The sequence below is a fragment of the Myotis daubentonii genome, chromosome 2, assembly GCF_963259705.1.
Source record: "Myotis daubentonii chromosome 2, mMyoDau2.1, whole genome shotgun sequence".
Taxonomy (NCBI): Eukaryota; Metazoa; Chordata; class Mammalia; order Chiroptera; family Vespertilionidae; genus Myotis; species Myotis daubentonii.
The window spans coordinates 211753564-211759563 of NC_081841.1; positions in this window are offsets into that span (position 1 = coordinate 211753564).

Genomic DNA, 6000 nt, shown 5'->3' on the forward strand with positions numbered 1-6000 from the left:
CCTTCCCTCTGAGGTTTGACGGTCTGATCGATGCTTCTCTGTCTCTGGATGTTTATCGATGTTTTTAATGCAGAAATAACTAAGACACGATTTTATATAAATACTTACAGAATTTCTGGAAGCTATTTTAGGTTTTATATGTGTATATTTTTATAGATTGTCTCCCCTGGTATGTTTCATTATGTAATGGGAGATCAGAGACACTTTGCTTCTTCAATCTTGTTTCTTTAACCAGATGTGGGCAGACACTAATTGTGATATTAAAAATTATAGGTTGAACTCTTTGTTCCTATAATTGTAAATTGTTTGTTTTAGCAAAAAAAACTTTTTATCTGTGTAGCAGCTTTAATTCTCAGATCCTTCCACAGTATCCTACTTAATCCTAAACACTAACCATAAAATAAGTGTTACTATTTTCATGTTACATAGGAGGAAGTTGAAGCACAGAAACGAAGTGGATTGTCCAAGATCAATCACACAGCTAGTTAGAGGAAGGCCAGTCTGGAATTCAGTTCTCTGAATTCCCAGCTTCAGACTCACTATTCTCTAAAGAAACTACTGTTCTTTACTGAATATCTCCTCTGGTTTCGTTACTTTTTTTTCCTTTTTTTTCTTTTTAATATATTTTTATTGATATCAGAGAGGAACAGAGTGGAAGAGAGAGATGGAAACATCAATGATAAGAGAGAATCATTGAGGTACTGGGGATCAAGCCTGAAACCTGGGCATGTGCCCTTGACCGGAATCAAACCCAGGACCCTTCAGTCCGCAGGCCGGCGCTCTATCCACTGAGCCAAACCAACTAGGCTGCTAGGGCATCATTACTTTTTCCCTCCCCTCCCCTCCCCTCCCCTCCCTTCCCCTCCCCTCCCTTAAGGCACATTTTTAGGAGAATCTTTGACAATAGCTTTGATTAGGCTATTTTTAGGAGTGTGGGACTAATTCTTAATAGTGTATACACTTATTTGTATATATTTGGGACTTTTTTGGTGCTGATGAGCAAGACAGAGCTGTGTGCTGCATTTGCATTTTCTTATGGGCAATGAATAATGATTATAAGGTTGCCAAATTAGTTCAACTAGTTTGAAAGTTAAGCAGGCAGACAAGGGCAAGATGTTCCCCCAACTCTGAAAGGCAGCTAAAGACAAAAACATTTAACTGAGGCAAAAACAGCTCCAGAGTCAGTAAAGACTAAAGAGGTCTTTAGTTCAAATGATTATCGTTAGTGAGTGATTAGAGTAGAACTCTTTAAAATGGGCTGGTGCACGATTTGCATCTGAATAACCTGCAGGCACTGGTTCATTCCTGGGCTCCACCCTCAATTTATTGAATCAGAATCTCTGGGCTGGGACCAGGAATTTCTAACATCAAGAGGAGCCAATGACAGAAGAATAGGTAGGAGCAGAATAGTTAATTGTCTTAGAAACACTGCGGATGGAGAAGGAGCAGGACTCCCAATTTCTCAGCTGTGGGCGGTGCATAATGACTTACCTCCAAAAAATACAGTTTTGGCGCCCAATGTTAGAGTGGCCGAAGGAGGAATGCACAAGGCCAAAAGTGGTACAGAATTATGAATTTAGCCCTTCCAGCATGGCTCAGTGGTTGAGCGTTGATCTATGAACCAGGAGGTCAAGGTTTGATCCCCAGTATGGGGCGTGCAGGAGGCAGCCGATTGATGGTTCTCTCTCATCATTGATATTTCTATCTCTCTATCCCTCTCCCTTCTTCTCTGAAGTCAATAAAAATATATTTTTAAAAAATTATGAAGTTATTAGGTCATCTGGAAAACCAGATGGGCTGAGCCCCCAAATGGCGCCAGCCCCCAGGGACTGGGAATCAGAGATTTTAAAGGACTCTAGGCAGGTTTTGGGGGGGGGCAGAGATTTCTCTGGGGATGGGGTCGGGGTGAAGATCATAGGAAAGTCCTGAGGAGAAAGATAATGGTCTTAGCAAGTGGAATGTGGTCTAAGCAAAAGGGAATGTTGGCTGTGAAGTGGTCTAAAGGTCAGTTGCCAGGGGAGGGGGTGTTGATTCAATGATTTGATCAGACTTAACAGTGACTCTACAGGGAAGACACCTGACCACCAAGGCCTCGGCCACAGCCAAGATCAGCTGTGATAAGTCACAGTGGGTACTCTTGATATGCAGTCAATGGCACTCTACCTCAGTGGTTTTTCTCCCCAAAACATATTACCCCAACCTGATCGCGAGAAAAACGGCAGACAAATTCCAATAGAGGGGCTTCCAACAAAATACAAGGCCAGTCCTCCGAAAAACTGTCAAAGTCCAAAGTCAGCGAAAACAAGGAAAGTCTGAGAAACTTGTTGGAACCAAGGGGAACCTAAGGAGCCATCTAGGAAAACCTAAGGACTAAATGTAATGTATCCTGGATGGGTTCCTGGGACAGAGAAAAGGCATTAGGTAAAAATTTAAAAAATCTGAATAAATTATGTATCAGTTTTGGTTCATTAATGGGAAAAAAATGTGCCATACCAATGCTAGATGTTAATAAGGCTGTGTATGGAGTATATAGAGGTCTCTACTATTTCTTAACTTTTCTGTAAATCTAAAACTATTCTGAAAAATAGTTGATTAAAAAAATGCTCTGGTCTGCTATGGTAATTGAGGACAAATTCAGTAAATGGTAGATAGAGAAAAAAAAAGAGATTTATCTGGTAGCAGTTGTGCCATGACTAAGCAGTTGTTGAGAGTGGGCCAGACTCTGATTGGATCAGGAACAATCAGAGCTTGCAGACTGATGTTCAAGATGGGAAGGCCCAGTAGTTGGTTAAGCACAGAGAGCTCTGTTTCCTCAGAAAAACTTTAGGCCGCCTAAATATTCCTTTTAGCGGAGGGAGGGAAGACAAAAAAATTTTTTTTGAGAGCTCCTTTAAGTCAATGTTTCTGGAATATGAATTTGAGAGAGAAGAGTTGACGTTGGTTGAGGGCTTACTTGAGTACCGACTTCTGTTCTACATGTATGTGTTAACTCAGTTCATACTCTCAGTAGCCCCATGAGGTAGGCATTGGATTAACCCCAATGTCCAAATGAGGAAGAGATTGAATGACTGGTAGGGCTGTCTACAAGGCAGAGAAATCAGACTGCAAGTCTGGTCTCTTGACTCCTGTACTGAACAGCTACTGAGTGGGTTTTCCAATGCCAGGGTCGTCTCCTACTTGAGTTGAGATTGTCTGAGGTCATGGGAGATACATTTCCCCCTTTCTTCTTTTTCTCATAGTTCACATCCAAACTAGTAGGAAGCCTTGTGACTCTGCCTTCAAAGTCAATAAAAAATCTGACCACTCTCACCATTTACCCCCTCAAGCTTCCCTCAAAGCTTGTCTGATTATTGTGCTTCAATGAGTTTTGACAAATATAAATAGTCAAGTAACAACAAGAATCACAAAATAGAATGGTTCTATCAACCCCCCATTTTTTTTCTCAGATCCCTTTCAGTGAATCCTCTACTCACTGCCACCACTACCTGCTGGTGTCTGATGTGCTTTCTGTCACTATAGAGTTGCCTTTTCTAGAACCCCTTTTTATTTCAATGGAATCATTCAGTATGTACCCTTTTAAGTATGGCTTCTTTCACGTAGCAAAGACTTTTTAGATTCATGTATTGTGTTCTATGTAATTCATTGCTTTCGATTGCTTAGAAATATTCTATTGTGTAAACATACCACCATTTGTTTATCTATTCACCAGGTGACAGACATTTGGATTGTTTCCAGGTTGGGACAATTTTGAATAAAGCTCCTATGAAGATTCCAGAGCAAATCTTTGTGTGAACATGTTTGGTTTTAGTTGGTTAAATACCTACTAGTGAGTCTACCGGGTCTTATATGAGTGTATGGTAAACTTTTTAAGAAACTGTGCAGTTTTCAAAGTAGTTGCATCATTTTCCATTTTCTTTAAGCAATTTTTAGATTGTTTCTCTCTCTCTTTTTTTAATCCTTACCTGAGGATCTTTCCCATTGATTTTTAGGGAAAGTGGAAGAGAGAGGAAAAGACAGAGAGAAATATTGATGTGAGAGAAGCACATCAATTGGTTGCTTCCTGCATGAACCCTGACTGACCAGGGCCCAACCTGGGAGGAGCCTGCAACCAAAGTCCGTGCCCTTGACCAGAAACAAACCCGGGAACCTAAGCCAAACCAGCTTGGGCTGTTTCTTTCTTTTTTTTTTTTTTTTTACTTTTCTTTTCTTTTATTTTTTTAATTAAATCTTTATTGTTCAGATTATTACATTTGTTCCTCTTTTTTTTCCCCCCTTAACTCCCCTCCTCCCAGTTCCCGCCCCACCCTCCTCCCTCACTCCCCACCCACTGTCCTCATCCATAGGTGCACGATTTTTGTCCAGTCTCTTCCCACATCTCCCACACCCCTTTCCCCCCCAAGAATAGTCAGTCCATTCCCTTTCTATGTCCCTGATTCTATTATAATCAACAGTTCATTCTGTTCATCAGATTATTTATTCACTTGATTCTTAGATTCACTTGTTGATAGATGCATATTTGTTGTTCATAATTTGTATCTTTACCTTTTTCTTCTTCTTCCTCTTCTTAAAGGATACCTTTCAGCATTTCATATAATACTGGTTTGGTGGTGATGAACTCCTTTAGCTTTTCCTTATCTGTGAAGCTCTTTATCTGACCTTCAATTCTGAATGATAGCTTTGCTGGATAAAGTAATCTTGGTTGTAGGTTCTTGGTATTCATCACTTTGAATATTTCTTGCCACTCCCTTCTGGCCTGCAAAGTTTCTGTTGAGAAATCAGCTGACAGTCGTATGGGTATTCCCTTGTAGGTAACTGAGTTTCTTTCTCTTGCTGTTTTTAAGATTCTCTCTTTATCTTTTGCTCTTGGCATTTTAATTATGATGTGTCTTGGTGTGGTCCTCTTTGGATTCCTTTTGTTTGGGGTTCTCCGAGCTTCTTGGACCTGTAAGTCCATTTCTTTCACCAGGTGGGGGAAGTTTTCTGTCATTATTTCTTCAAATAGGTTTTCAATATCTTGCTCTCTCTCATCTTCTGGCACCCCTATAATTCTGATGTTGGTACGCTTGAAGCTGTCCCAGAGGCTCCTTACACTATCCTCGCATTTTTGGATTCTTTTTTCATTTTGCTTTTCCGGTTGGATGTTTTTTGCTTCCTCGCATTTCAAATCATTGACTTGATTCTTGCGCTCCTCTGGTCTGCTGTCGGGCGTCTGTATAATATTCGTTATTTCAGTCCGTGTATGCTTAATTTCTAGTTGGTTCCCCAATATAAGATCGAGGGTCTTATTAGTTTTCGTGTAGATCTCATTAAGTTTATCGGCAGCTTCTAAACAGTTCTTGAGAGACCTTAAAAGTGTGGTTCTGAACTCTATATCTTCCTTTGACAATTTTGTCCTGTTTCTTTGTCTCCGCATTTTGTTATGCTTCCTTGGTGCACCCCCTAGTGGTCTTTGTTCGCAGTCTTATAGTTAAATCTTGATTGTTGTAGCTAATTCCAGGGAGGGTTTGACCTCCAGGCCAAGTGGCTATGAGAATCAGCTGTGTCAGCAGTGAGAGAACTTCTGTCCTCTAGGGAGGTGCTAATCTAGCCTTTGCCTGAGGCTATCCGGCAAATGCCTCTGTGCAGGGCTTGGGCGGGGCAGGTCGCATAGGATCAACAGGGTGGGCCGGAGAGAGCAGTTATGGCGGCTCTCAGTCCTGTCCCCAGGGGCTCTCCCTCTCTGAGTCCCAGCACCCGCTGCAAAGCTGGTTGGGCTGTTTCTTGACAATGTTTGGTATTGTAAGTCTTTTTAAGTTGAGTCATTTTAATAGATGTGTAGTAAAATCTCATTATGATTTTAATTTGCATTTTCCCAATGCCTAATGATGTTGTGCATATTTTTATGCATTTATTTGCCATTCATATAGTCTATTCATTGGTACATTATTTATTCAAATATTTTGCCCAATTTTTAATTAGGTTGATTGTTATTTTATTACTAGGGGCCCAGTGCATAAATTC